The sequence below is a fragment of the Balearica regulorum genome, chromosome 8 (genome assembly GCF_011004875.1).
Source record: "Balearica regulorum gibbericeps isolate bBalReg1 chromosome 8, bBalReg1.pri, whole genome shotgun sequence".
NCBI classification, from domain to species: Eukaryota; Metazoa; Chordata; class Aves; order Gruiformes; family Gruidae; genus Balearica; species Balearica regulorum.
The window spans coordinates 35,352,458-35,366,926 of NC_046191.1; the positions used below are offsets into that span (position 1 = coordinate 35,352,458).

General features: G+C 41.4%; 1 long non-coding RNA gene across 1 annotated transcript in view; it reads left to right on the forward strand.

Moving 5' to 3' along the window:
- The first annotated feature begins 1,633 nt into the window (after positions 1–1,633).
- The window catches only part of LOC142602821 (uncharacterized), a 403,452-nt gene continuing 390,616 nt past the window's right edge, over positions 1,634–14,469 (forward strand). Inside the window, exon 1 of the long non-coding RNA XR_012836656.1 lies at positions 1,634–1,975. This is a non-coding gene — a long non-coding RNA (uncharacterized LOC142602821). The remainder of the gene's footprint in view (positions 1,976–14,469) is intronic.

Genomic DNA, 14,469 nt, shown 5'->3' on the forward strand with positions numbered 1-14,469 from the left:
GAAGCGCTTTGAAATACAAGAAAATAAAAAAACAATAAAACTTCCAATGTTTCCATGTTTATAGGAAATAATTACAGTAAAAACTTTTGTGGGTTACTCATAAATTTATATTTCTAATTCAGATTTCTTCATTCAAGTGAACTCAACTGTACCATCCCATGTTGATCATTCATACCATGTGCAACACAAGCATTTCTGTGATTATCTTTATGATACAATTTCCACATGCTGGTATTAATGATGACTTGTGCCATCACAATGATGATTTCATTCCTATAAAACATTTATTTAGATGATGTAAAATTATCAAAGTTCACATAGCACTTTGCTTTAATAAAGATTGTACTTATAGAAGGATACTTGTGGAGAGAGCTTTTTTAAACCAAGCTTTTATTGCTGTAGATTTGTACACAAAGCAGCTCAGTGAAATAGCTTATCAGATAAACTTCTTGTTTTCTCCTATCTGATATACTTAACTGCCAACACATTTTTCTGTAGCATAAAAGACTACGTAAGCATAAAGAATCATAGAATCATAGAATCATAGAATGGTTTGGGTTGGAAGGGACCTTAAAGATCATCTGGTTCCAACCCCCCTGGTACGGGCAGGGACACCCTCCACTAGACCACGTTGCCCAAAGCCTCATCCAACCTGGACTTAAACACTTCCAGGGATGGGGCATCCACAACCTCTCTGGGCAACCTGTTCCAGGGCCTCACCACCCTCACAGGGAAGAATTTTTTTCTAACATCTAATCTAAATCGACCCTCCTTCAGCTTAAACCCATTACCCCTTGTCCTGTCACGACACTCCCTGATAAACAGTCCCTCTCCAGCTTTCCTGTAGGCCCCTTCAGGGACTGGTAAGCCACAAAGAAAAGCCTATATAAATAAAAGATAACTTATGATTAGTAGTAGTCATAGAAATAAAAATAATAATAAAAATTATTATTAATAACAATATAATAATCTAAAATACATGGTGCTTTTCAATTTTAGATCTAAATGGATCTTTTAAAAAGAGTCATTTTTACTGCCTTTGGGAAAACCAAGCACGGTGAGCTCTAGTCTCTCAACCAATTAATTCAGCAAACCGGAGAAGATCCAAAGGAGAAATTCAGTTTACTTAGTCCTCTGTTGTGCCTTGTATCAATGAACAACTGTCACCTCTATTTACTGTTCATTTATTTGCACAGTAAGGAATTATGGAAAAGAAAGTCGAGGGAAGTACTTAGTCAGAAAAAAAGTCCCTAAGGTTCCTCCTCTACTATGGAAAGCAATAATAAATTAACCTCTAATAACAATCACTGGCTTTTTATGATAAAAAGTCCTGCTTTCATTAAGTTTGCATATGAAAAAGCAGATGGTTGTGTTAAATCATTCTAAATTGCATATAGTCATCCTGGGAGCTAACTATGACTACAGATTTGCATGTCTCAAACCCTTAAGACTGACAACATAACTCCAGTGTCAGATGCAAGGAAGCTTCTTGGCCACTGAGCTGTCTTAATCCTATACTGACCAGTTCCTTTAAAAAATTTAGTCTATGAATCACAGAATCATAGAACGTCTCGAGTTGGAAGGGACCCATAAGGATCATTGAGTCTAATTCCATGATCCTTGCAGGACTGTATTGGGTTTGTGTGGCAAGGTTTTGGTAGTGGGGGGGCTACAGGGGTGACTTCTGTGAGAAGCTGCTAGAAGCTTCCCCTGTGTCTGATAGAGCCAATGCCAGCCGGCTCCAAGACGGACCCACCACTGGCCAAGGCCAAGCCCATCAGCGCCTCTGGGATAACATAGTTAAGAAGGAAAAAAACAAGTTGGAGAGAGCTTTTGCAGCCGGAGAGAGGAGTGAGAAGATGTGAGAAACTCTGCAGACACCAAGGTCAGTGCAGAAGGAGGGGCAGGAGGTGCTCCAGGCACTGGAGCAGAGATCCCCCTGCAGCCTGTGGTGAAGACCATGGTGAAGCAGGCTGTCCCCCTGCAGCCTATGGAGGAAGGATGAGGAGATGTAGAGATTCCACCTGCAGCCCGTGGAGGACCCCATGCCAGAGCTGCTGGAGGCACCTGAAGGAGGCTGTGGCCCTGTGGGAAGCCCGCGCTGGAGCAAGCCCCTGGCAGGACCTGTGGATCCGTGGAGAGAGGAGCCCACACTGGAGCAGGTTTGCTGGCAGGACTTGTGACCCCATGGGGGACCCACGCTGGAGCACTTTCCTCCTGAATGTCTGCACCCCGTGGGAGGGACCCACGCTGGAGCAGTTGGTGAAGAAATGCAGCCCATGGGAAGGACTCACATTGGAGAAGTTGGTGGAGGACTGTCTCCTGTGGGAGGTACCCCAGGCTGGAGCAGGGGCAGAGTGTGAGGAGTCCTCCCCCTGAGGAGGAAGAAGCAGCAGAAACACCATGTGATGAACTGACCGTAACCCCCATTCCCCGTCCCCCTGTGCCGCTGAGGGGGGCGGAGGTTGAAGCCAGGAGTGAAGTTGAGCCCGGGAAGATGGGAGGGGTGGGGGCAGGTGTTTTAAGATTTGATTTTATTTCTCATTCCTCTACTCCGTTTTGCTTGGTAATAAATTAGATGAAATTTTCTCTCAAGTTGAGTCTGTTTTGCCCGTGATGGTAACTGGCAAGTGATCTCTCCCTGTCCTTATCTCAACCCACAAGCCTTTCGTTATACCTTTTCTCCCCGGTCTAGTTAAGGAGGGGTAGTGATAGAGTGGCTCTGGTGGGCACTTGGCCTCCAGGCAGGGTCAACCCACCACATGGACTAACTAAAAATAAACCATATGACTGAGAGCAACATCCAGACATTCCTTGAACTCTGACAGGGTTGGTGCCATGACCGCTTCCCTGGGGAGCCTGTTCCAGTGACTGACCACTCTGTCAATGAAGCACCTTTTCATAATGTCCACTCTGAACTTCCCCTGATGCAGCTTCATTCCATTTCCTCATGTCCTATCACTGGTTACCAGAGAGAGGAGATCAGCACCTCCCCCTTTCTGTCCCCTCCTGAGGAAGTTGTAGACTGTGATGAGGTCACCCCTCAGCCTTCTCTTCTCCAAGCTGAAGGAATCAAATGACCTCAGCAGCTCCTTGCAAGTCTTGCCCTTGAACATTTTTACCATCTTGGTCACCCTCTGATAGTGACCTCTTGGTCACACTCTAGTAGTTTGATGTCCATCTTATCTTGAGGCACCCAAAAACTGCACACAGTACTCGAGGTGGGGCTGCATCACTGCTGTGTAGAGTGGGACAATCACCTCCCTTGACTGGTGTCCTGGTTTTCAGCTAGGATAGAGTAAATTTTCATAAGAAGCTAGGAGGGGACACAGCCAGGATAGCTGACCCAAACTAGCCAAAGGGATGTTCCATATGACACCATGCTTAGTATATAAAAGGTGCTGGCCAGGGAGGAGAGGTTGGTCCTCAGGGGTGGGATGGGCATCAGGTTTCAGGGTGGTGAGCATATTGCATTGTCTATGACCTGCTTTCTATATTCATTTATAAGCATGTTGTCGCTATTTTCCTCTTCCTTTGCTGTCCTAGTAAACTGTCCTTATCCGAACCCATGAGTTTTACCTTTTTCCTCCAATTCTCCTCCCCATCCCAAGAGGAGCGATGAAGAGTGAGAGAGTGGTCATGTGGTGCTTAGCTGCCAATTGGGGCTAAACCATGACAACCAGCTAGCCATGCTGTGCTGGATGCACCTCAGGACACAGTTGGTCCTTTTGGCTGCCAGGGCACACTGTTAACTCATATGCAACTTGCCATCAACTCAAATCCCCAGAACTCTTTCCATGGGGCTGCTCTCCAGCCTCTCATCCCCCAGTTTCTGTGTATAACCAGGATTATCCCGTCCCAGGTCCAGAATCCGGCTCTTGCTCTTGTCAAATTTCATACAGTTGGTGGTTGCCCAGCTCTCTAGTCTATCCAGATCTGTCAGGCCTCTCTACCCTCGAGGCAGTCCACAGCTCCTCATAGTTTAGTTTCATCAGCAAACTTACTTCACATACATTCAAATCCTGCGTCCAGATCATTTATAAAAAACATTAGAGCACTGGCCCTGAAAGGGAGCCCTGGGTAACCTCGCTGGTGACTGGCCGCCAGTCTGACATGACTCCATTCACTGAAACTCTTTGAGCCTGACCTCTCAGCCAATTGCTCACCCAACATATTGCGGACTTGTCTAGCTGCGTGCGGGCAGTTTGTCCAGAAGGACACTGTGAGAGACAATATCAAAAGCTTTGCTAAAATCCAAACCCACCACATCTACTGGCTTCCCTTGGTCAACTAGGTGGGTGACCTTGTCTAAAAGGAAGTTAAGTTGGTTAAGTAGGACTTTCCCATTGTGCACCCGTGTTTGCTATGACCCATGACTGCATTGTCTCTCAAGTGTTTTTCAATATCTCCCAGAATAACCTTCTCCATAAGTTTACCAAGCACTGAAGTGAGACTGACAGGCCTGTAATTACCAGGGTCTTCCTTCTCACCCTTCTTGAAAACTGGGACAACATTTACCAGCTTCCACTTGACTGGGACCTCTCCAGACTCCCAAGACCATTGAAAAATAATGGAGAGTGGTCCTGCGATGACATGGGCAGTTGTCTTTTGAAGAAACATTATATAATACAAACTATGATAAAGACAAGGGAATCAAAGAATTCCCTGGATATAACCAAACATATATATACACAGACATATATATATATAAAAGAATGACAAAAGCAAGTGTTTACTTCAAAAGGCAGAACAGGTAACAGAAATAAATGAAAAGATGGGAGAGAACTGTTAAGGATCCCATGTGAACAATGAGTCAAGCAGTAGTGTGGAAAAGGTGGATACAATTTTGGCTTTTTTATGGTGTTGAATGGCTTCCCACTCTTAAATTTTGTTGCTGATTTGTGTATACTGTATTAATTGTAGCCTAGTAAATATTTTTTTTACCATTACTAGGAGAAAACCATAGAAAAAGGAACAGAACAGCAAAGAAAGGAGTTGGTACTACGAAATTTCTGTTTAACAATTCCAACTGTATTCCTAGTGAAAGTCCTCTCTATTAAGTAAATAATTTGGAATTTAAAACTGTTAAAACATTGATTGGGTTTGTAGTAGATTTTTAGCTCTGTTATAATTTGTTTGCTCACTTTTTCCCTGTAACAAACTTTTGAGCATACCATAACATATAAAAATTGGGGGGGGGGGGGGGGGGGCTGAATATTTATGTCTTGTTTAAAATAAATACACCTAATTAAAAACTGTAATGGTAAATTAATAATTTTCCTTTATTATAAGTTGATATTTTCAGTCAAGGTGTACCTACAGTGCTTAGTAATAGGAAATCTGTTCAGCAGCATCTTTATTATGAAGAGTATTGGTCTAAATTCCCCCCAGGCTGTATGCTGAGTCAAATGTGTAATCAAACTGAATGGCACACACATAGACCAGAAGTGAATATGATTTTATATTTCAAAGAAAATGTTTGACTGTAGCATTTACCAGTAGATTAATAAATGAAAAAAATATTAAGCCTTATTTTCTTCTCAATTCCCACTGAACAGCTGTTTAGTTACCACAAGAAAGAATGAAAAAAAAGATATTTTTTTCTGAAAGAAAATATCATTTTGTGTGAGGCCTGGGGGACCATGCTGCAACCATAAGACAAATAATGCAGTGCTCATTCTTAACTGATGTGACTCTTGTGATTCACTTGGCAAATGCTTATTTATTATAGTCTTAAATTTTAAGAGAAAGAACCTTTGACCTTTCAGATATTGTGTATGTGTAGCCAAACATACATAATTTTACTTCTGTGAGCAGTATTCTGAAGCTAACAAAAGTGAAACCAGAAGCAAAATACATATATTGTCTGCAAAATTTAGACCTATACTTGGAATATGAAAGATTTTTCACTCCCTCACACAAAAAGGTTATGCTTCTCTTCACAGAACAACTTACAGGCTTACATATAAGTGTGCAGGTTATTATGAAAGCTATTCCATATTTTAAGCTATTTATTTTATCCTGCAAATATCAATTTTAAAGAAATCTCCAGAAACCTTTTTTCTTATTTTAAGTATCCATGGAAATTTGTGTTAATTAGTCAACAATTTTCTTGTCTGGAAAATTCAGATATGTCAATACTTACAATCATCTGAATGCAACAGAACTGAATTGTTGTTTTGGAAATACTTTCTATTGTACGCTGAAAACAAATGAATTCTGTAATTAAAACAAGTTCTCATAGAAACACTGGTGTTGAATGTATGTCAGTATTTTCCATGGAAAGTTTTTTTAATTTTGCAACCAAAACTAACCTCCAGCTAAAACTTGGATGTTAAATTCTCAATTCTCATGAAATTCTACATGAGATGAAGACATTAAAAGAAAAATTATATTCATTTATATATGAAATTTTTGAGGGGTTAATGTCTCTGGAAGGTCATTCTTACTTGCTTGAGAGGCCTGGAACCACCTGGGGAGGCAAATTACTTTGAAAATTCCTCCTTTTGAGAATTGCCTCTACACATTTTTTCTTGCAGGAAACTGGCTTGTCATAATAATTTTTTGCAGCAGGGATTAAGGACTTCTCTCTGACCTGCCTCTTAAAATGATAATCACAGAATCAGAGAACGGTTTGGGTTGGAAGGGACCTTTAAAGATCATCTAGTTCCAACCCCCCTGCCATGGGCAGGGACACCCTCCACTAGCCCAGGTTGCCCAAAGCCCCATCCAACCTGGCCTTGAACACTGCCAGGGAGCCAGGGGCAGCCACAGCTTCTCTGAGCAACCTGTGCCAGGGCCTCACCACCCTCACAGGGAAGAATTTCTTCCTAATATCTAATCTAAATATCCCCTCGTTCAGTTTAAACCCATTCCCCCTTGTCCTATCACCACATGCCCTTGTAAAAGGCCCCTCTCCATCTTTCAACTTTTCATGATCAGCACAGGAAAGTACCACTGTGTGATTACAGACACAGAAAAGGGGACAGACTCCGTGAACCTGCCTTCTATCCGGAATACCTCCCTCAAATAGATGAATATTAGCTACTGGGGGGCTAGTGTTTATTAATTTATCAAAACAGAAATGAGCTTAAAAAGTAATAAGGAGCTAGTGTAGGGCCTGATATTGAAATAAAAGTTTACTGCCATCAATGCTTCTTGTGAAAAACTAGCTTTTCCATGTCCTTCTTATGTTGGAGGCCCCAGATCTGAACAGAGTACTCCAGATGGGGTCTCATGAGAGCAGAGCAGAGGGGCAGAATCCCCTCCCTTGACCTGCTGGTCACACCTCTTTTGATGCAGCCCAGGACACGGTTGGCTTTCTGGGCTGCAAGCGCACACTGCCGGCTCATGTTGAGCTTCTCATCAATCGACACCCCCAAGTCCTTCTCCTCGGGGCTGCTCTCAACCCATTCATCACTCAGCCTGTACCCATGTTTGGAATTGCCCTGACCCATGTGCAGGACCTTGCACTGAGTCTTGTTGAACTTCATGCTGTTCTCATGGGCCCACCTCTTAAGCCTGTCAAGGTGGCTCTGGGCACCATCTCTTCCCTCCAGTGTGTTGACCGCACCACACAGCTTGATGTTATTGTTAAACTTGCTGAGGGGGCACTCAATCCCACTGTCCATGTCACTGATCAAGTTATCCTCCCCCTCTGCTCTGCCCTGGTGAGGCCACATCTGGAGTTCTGTGTCCAGTTCTGGGTTCCCCAGTTCAAGACAGACAGGGAACTACTGGGGGGAGTTCAGCGGAGGGCTACGAGGATGATGAGGGGACTGGAGCATCTCTGGTATGAGGAAGGGCTGAGAGAGCTGGAGCTGGTTAGCCTGGAGAAGAGAAGACTGAGAGGGGATCTCATCAATGCTTATAAATATCTAAAGGGTGGGTGTCAATACCATGGGGCCAGACTCTTCTCAGTGGTGCCCAGCGACAGGACAAGGGGCAATGGGCACAAGCAGGAACACAGGACGTTCCATCTGAACATGAGGAGAAACTTCTTCCCTCTGAGGGTGACCAAGCACTGGGACAGGCTGCCCAGAGAGGTTGTGGAATCTCCTTCTCTGGAGAGATTCAAAACCTGCCTGGACACCATCCTGTGTGACCTGCTCTGGGTGATCCTGCTCTAGCAGGGGGGTTGGACTAGATGATCTTCCAACCCCTACCATTCTGTGATTCTGTGATTCTGTGGTAAGTAAAGTCCCCCTCACAAGGTTAGTGAGCTATTGGCAAAGACACTCTTGCTAATCCTGTCATCTGCTCAGCAGTTCATGTTCCTCAAGGAAGGATCCATGCCTTTAAAACACAATTTGTGACACCAGCCATGCAGCCAGGTGTGCACCCACTGGATGCATCCACTCCAGTCTGAGCCTTTCTCCTTCACTGACAGAAGTGAGACCCCCACCTGTCTGACCATGCCTTTCACTCTCACTCCAGTGAAATTTAGTTCCTTTTGAAATAGTCTGAGTCCCCTCTGGACTGTCATTGGTGCCCACATAGATGAACAGCAAGGGATAATAATCAGAGGTCCAGACAAACCAGTTTCTCATTAAAAACTGAATATGAACATGCAGCAAGCTGCAAACATCCCAAGACATTAAGTGAGGTCAATAGGTGGTTGCCTCTGTACCTTGCAGGAGTCTTTAATAGCAAGCACCCTCCTTTTCTTCATGTGGCAACTTGGCTGAGAATCAGCTGTATCTGATATCTTCCCTGACGGAAGGTCATCTTCCTTAAGAGTTCCCAGGACCTGTTTGTTTGTTTTCCCTGGGACTGAGTTGTATTTAAACATCTAGTTCTTGAAGATTATTTTTTCAAACACAATTAAGAGATTATATGTGCAGTTTTTTAAAAGCTTCTAAATCCTCCAGGACTAAAGGGTAAATAGGATCATAATTCATATATAAATAATATGCAAAATTACATTAGTTACATCACCATTTGTATTAACCTTGAGAATAGCCTTAATCTACAGTACACGCTCTCCTGTGAACAAACAATGGCAAAATGCATACGGGCATCAAATTTTAAAGCAAGATTTCACTTCTGTTGGAAAGCATAAAGGTGGAAGAAAGGCACATGAAAGCCTGTGTTACTTCTTGTTAATTAAATCTTCTGGACAGATAGAAGAAACTTACAACAAATTAATTTTAAAAATTCATGACATTTAATAAATATTTTCCATCATTTTAACTGAGTGTACATAAACTCTGCAGGTTCAAACAAGCTAAGCCATAAACAGAACTTATTACAGTATATGAAAATCCATTTATTTTTTTTTCTGTATTTTTGGAAAACACACAATATTGAAAGAGTTAAAAATTTCTCTGTTAACTACTAACTGTTAGTATGCATGTTCAAGTTATACTTTATATTTAAGGCCAACAAGTGAGTACAGAACACCACCTATATCTGCAATTACTTTTATTCCTGTATGCAACAAATTATGTATTTAAAAGCTTAGCTTTGGGCCACCAGGTTAGAGAGTCTGTGTCCATGGGATTATAAATAATAAAACTCAGGAACAGAAATCCAGTCCACTTAACCATTTAAGAGCCTTCTCCAATCCTAGAAAAATACTGGTAAATTTGTATGGGTAGAATGGGTTTGTATGGGCATAATCTGAACCCCATGAAAATTAGGGGAAATATTCCCAATGGTATCTGTTTTAACTGCATGCTAACTGGATGGAAACAGTAAAGGCTACATTACAGCATAAGTAGCAGAAAAGGGGGAAACAGGTCATATAGCCATAATATGAGAAAAAACATTGCTGAGTAAGTTCAAGTACTGTCCAAAGCAAGACAGATTTGTGCAGCTTATGCCATGATCTTTTGCTGATTAAATGATGTTAATACCACTGTGTGATAAAAGTGACTGATGTCTAAGTAATAGTGGTTAGCAGTTTCTCTTCCTCTAATGGATCATCCTCTTCACCTGCTCTAAATCATGAAGCTAGAACAAGTATGGAATATGCAGAGCTCAGCAGCAACCCTTATGATGTAGTACATGGCACTCTGGCATGCACAGCTGTTTAGTTTTATGTTTTGTCAGAGCAGTGTTTAGGGGGAGAGGATAAATTAGCTATAGCCATTGGAGAAAGAGAAGGTGCAAATGAGATTCATTCCATTCACTGAAACTAATGGCAATATATCAAATACATAACAGGTTCAGTGATTCATCCAGGATAACTGTTCTCTATTTTCTTGAACTTTAAGACTTTTTTTATTATTATTTTTTAAATCTTCCTTTTTCATTTTTTAAAATGCCCTTTAAATTATGTGGGAAGGCTCTCAGAGATACATCTGATGACACAAGTTACAAGTGGTGAAATTAAAACACTCTTTAGTGTCCTTCTGATGTAAATAGTTCTTCACAGAGAAAGAAAAATATAGTTGTGTTTCACAGTATTTAGCATGTACTTGTCCTGGTTCTGGCAAGGATAGAGTTAATTTCCCAAGGAGCCAGGACAAGTGACCCAAGCTGGCCGGGGGCTATTCCATACCATGTGACGTCATGCTCACCATAAAAGGGGGCCAGTCGGGCAGGGACGGGTTCAGCATGTCGGCGTGGCTCCGGGACGGGTCGAGCGTCCGGTCGGTCGGTCGTCGGATCAGTAAATCGTTCTCTGTTATCACCCATTGTTACTATCTGTTATCAGCACTGTTGTTGATTGTTTCCCTCTCCCTTGCTGTCCCAGTAACCTGCCCTTATCCCAACCCTCGAGGCTTTGCCGTTGTTTTTCCGTTCTCCTCCACATCACGCCGGGGGAGGGGTGAGCGAGCGGCGCGTGGCACTCAGCTACCGGCTGGGGCTAAACCACGTCAGTCCTGTAACATCTAAGCATACTGAAAGGTAAATGTTATGCTGTTCTACTTTCTAATGTATAAATGACTGCAAGATCAATTTCCATGTTTTGTCCACAGAAGAAAACCCTCCTGTTGCTGAAAATCCTTCTCTACGTTACAGTTTCATCTTTACTTCTACAGACACCATCAGAACTGGCTATCAGTCCTTCAAACACACTGCATCCCAAAGGCTGTTTGTGATGGCAAAGTACAAAGCAGTCATTGGCAGGAGTGTAATTTTCTTTGCCACTCTCTTTTGTCTCTTACCATAATCTGGCAACACAGTCTTATAAATGCCGCTGTCCTGAATTAATTGTTCTTCTACTGTCAGCCAAGTTGTTTCCTGCTGATATAAAGACATGGAGTTGGAGTTGATTAAGTTGGAATAACTCAGCCTTCAAGTCAGGAATCCCGTTGGAAATCTACCCTGTCTCCAAAGGAGTGTTCTGCTTTGGGTAAAAAGCAAGTAAAGCCAACCCTCTATCTACTTCTGTATTATCACTCTCACCACTCACTCTTTTTGCAATGCAGCCACTCTCACCTGTGAGAAAACTTTTATCCCTCCTTTCCAAATTGTTGAGCTTTTTACATGACAGTAACTATCAACATTCTCTGTGAATTCACAGAATATTATATAAATGACGTCAGAGATTTTTGTCAGAGATCTGTTGCACTGCTCATTGTGCTACTAGGAAAGTCACACATCTAACAAGAAATCTGAACAAGCAGAATTTTGGTTGCCCTAGTATCAAATATTGGTACTGTGCTGACTTTAATAATATAAAGTAGTATTATCAATGACTACTGGGAAATCTTTTGTAACTAAGAATAATGGTCACTGTTTTGATCTTGTCCATCAAAATTGTATTAACCCACACTCACTGCTAGATATCAGCTTGAATAAATATTTCTTCTGGTGGGAGATGTGGTCATGTGTTGTTTTTTTCCAATTTGTTTGGACAGTGCTGAATGAACTATAAAAATACACTGTTTCAAATTACAAAAAAGGGCAAGATGTAATAGATAATCTGTTATGATGGTAGGGTTGTCTACAGTTTCTCTAAAAGTTCAGCTCTGTATTCACTATAACCCTTGTTTTGGGGAATACCAGAGAGGCTGTAACGCAGAGATAATGTGGAGAAAACAGGGGGAAAAAATCACAACCAAAACTAGAGGAAATAATGACTTGGGATTCACGTATTAAAAAAAGAGAACTTTAGGGGCTATCTTAACCTTGCATAGCTTAGGAGAACATGATGGATTCACAGAAATAATGATGTAAACTAGAAAATTCACACAGTATTTTGTAAACAATACAAAGGGTAGAGGGAGCAAGTAGGATGCTGTCTCAGTTTTCCACTTCCTGGGCAATATCCCTAGCTTGCTTTCTGTTTCACAGTTTCTCAGCAAGGATTGGCAGTAACAGCAGTAGGCAGAGTATGGTACAAATGTAGATCACAGAAAATATTTACCAGAATCACAATTTTTTCTAGGTGATGGTCCTATCTATCTCTTTTTTGGGACCTTGTGACAAAGTACAGCTGATTATGAGTAACTGGACAATCTACTGAAAAATATCTCCAAATTTTTAATAATTTTTTTGAGATGTGGGAGATTAGGTTACAGTAGGTGCAAGGATTCTTAGAGAGTTCAAGAGGAGTTCAATGGGCCTCAAATGTACAGGCAAGGAAGCATTAATTTCCTAAAGATTGTTTTCAATCTGTGCAGCATTACTCCTTATTCCAGAAGTTGTATTATTGGATTCAATGGCTCTCATTTTGCAGTAAAATGCCATTCATTATCAGTAAAGGTACAGTGGTCTGGTCTTAGCGGAAAAATTACATTTATTCTCTATATAAAACAGGCCATCATACAGCTGCACAGGTTTTCATGCGTGGAGAACATAATTCTGCCACAGGATCCCTAAGAATTTCAGAATGCATAAATGCATTTCTGTCAATTGGACTAATGCCAAATTGGAATGAGTCTGCTTCAAACATCAGGGTGCATCTGGTACAGAGATAGGTGTGCAAGATTTTTCTTAGTTGTCAGAGTAAAGTTTAGCAAGCTTCAGTCTAGTAATATGTTTTAGCAAATCTACTTCAGTCATTTAGTATGACCACATTACTTAACATAGACTGACAGGAAAAATGTAAGAGGTACAATGACAAATGGAAGAAACTACAGAAAATACCTCACCATTCAGCTTTGAGAAAGGAAGCAGTTCGTCCTTCTGGAAAACTAATAACTTTTGCTAAAGGTCAACCCGTGTCATCAGACCGTCTGAAATCACATTTAATTGCTCTGCAAGTTCTTCTCTCACATTTTATATTTCTTGTGTTTTATCAGAGCAGTCAAGCTGAGAAGATACAATAGAGATATTTTTGACAGCTTTCACTTGAGTATTTTCCATAAATATTCTACAGGACATGAAAGCAGGCTTTTGGTAGCTGTGTAGTACTGAATAGTGGATGCTGGTAGGTTAAAGGGATTTTCACATTGTCTAATAGACAGCTGGCCTAAATTTTCTCGTGGAGGAACCTCCCTGTTTTCATAGCCAGCCACAGAAGACTGAACGCTTACACTTGCCTGAGTGTTGAACATGGATAAGTTACCACTGAAACAGGGGAGCAGCAGAACTTTTAGCATATGTCACGATCCAGAAAAAGAAACATCACAGCCTAATCGTGCACACTTCTTCCTGCTCCCGTAGGATCACAGATAGGGCCTGGCACATCCCTGTCGTGAATAATGCGGATCTGCAAAATCAGATAGTGCCAGGAGGTTTTGAAATAACTTGTTCATCAAACAGAAAAGTTAGTTATAACTGGTATAACTACACAATGTTTTGTGCAAATTGTGCAGTCTTTCTTCTTGCTTTTCATCAAATAAACAAGAAAAGTCACTGCAGAAAACTTGTGTTTGAGTTCTAAGTTTTTGAGAACGGTTTTGAAAAAGCAGTCAGTAGTAGGGAATTATTGCTTTCATCTCCACCAATTTTACTGGCAGTAGAGTTAGGTAAATATTGAATGTGTGGCAGGGATAGAAAAAAATTTTAAATGGATTTTTAATTTTTTTTATACAACTGAGGTAATTTTTCTTCCCAATGAAGTGACTGGATGCTTCTCTATTGAAAAGTGAAATGAAGTCAAATGATATAAACTATTTGGGTTAAAATACGTTGGTTAAATATTACACCCTAAACCAGGCAGCTGGAGGGGTATGTCCAACTTTAGGAGAGAGGAACAAAGTTTTTAGAATAAAAGGAGTGTTATCTCCCTTATAAACAGGAATCACACTAATTCTGTAAAGGCCACTTGCATCAGGCTTGGTTGCAGTGGAGTTAATTTTCTTCATAGCAGCCCATATGGTGTGTTTGTATTTGTGACCAAAACACTATATATGGGCTGCTGTGAAGAAAATTAACTTCAGTCTAACCAGACCCAGTACTCCACTGTTTCTTACTGATAAACTTTAACAGGAGAAGCTTTTCAATTGTGTCTGACAAGTACATGAACTCCATAACATCATGCAAAACACAAAGTCCTAACAATTTAACAGAATCTCTGCCATTCATATTTGTCCTGGCAGTCCAGCAAAGTTCCCACTGACTGGAAAATGG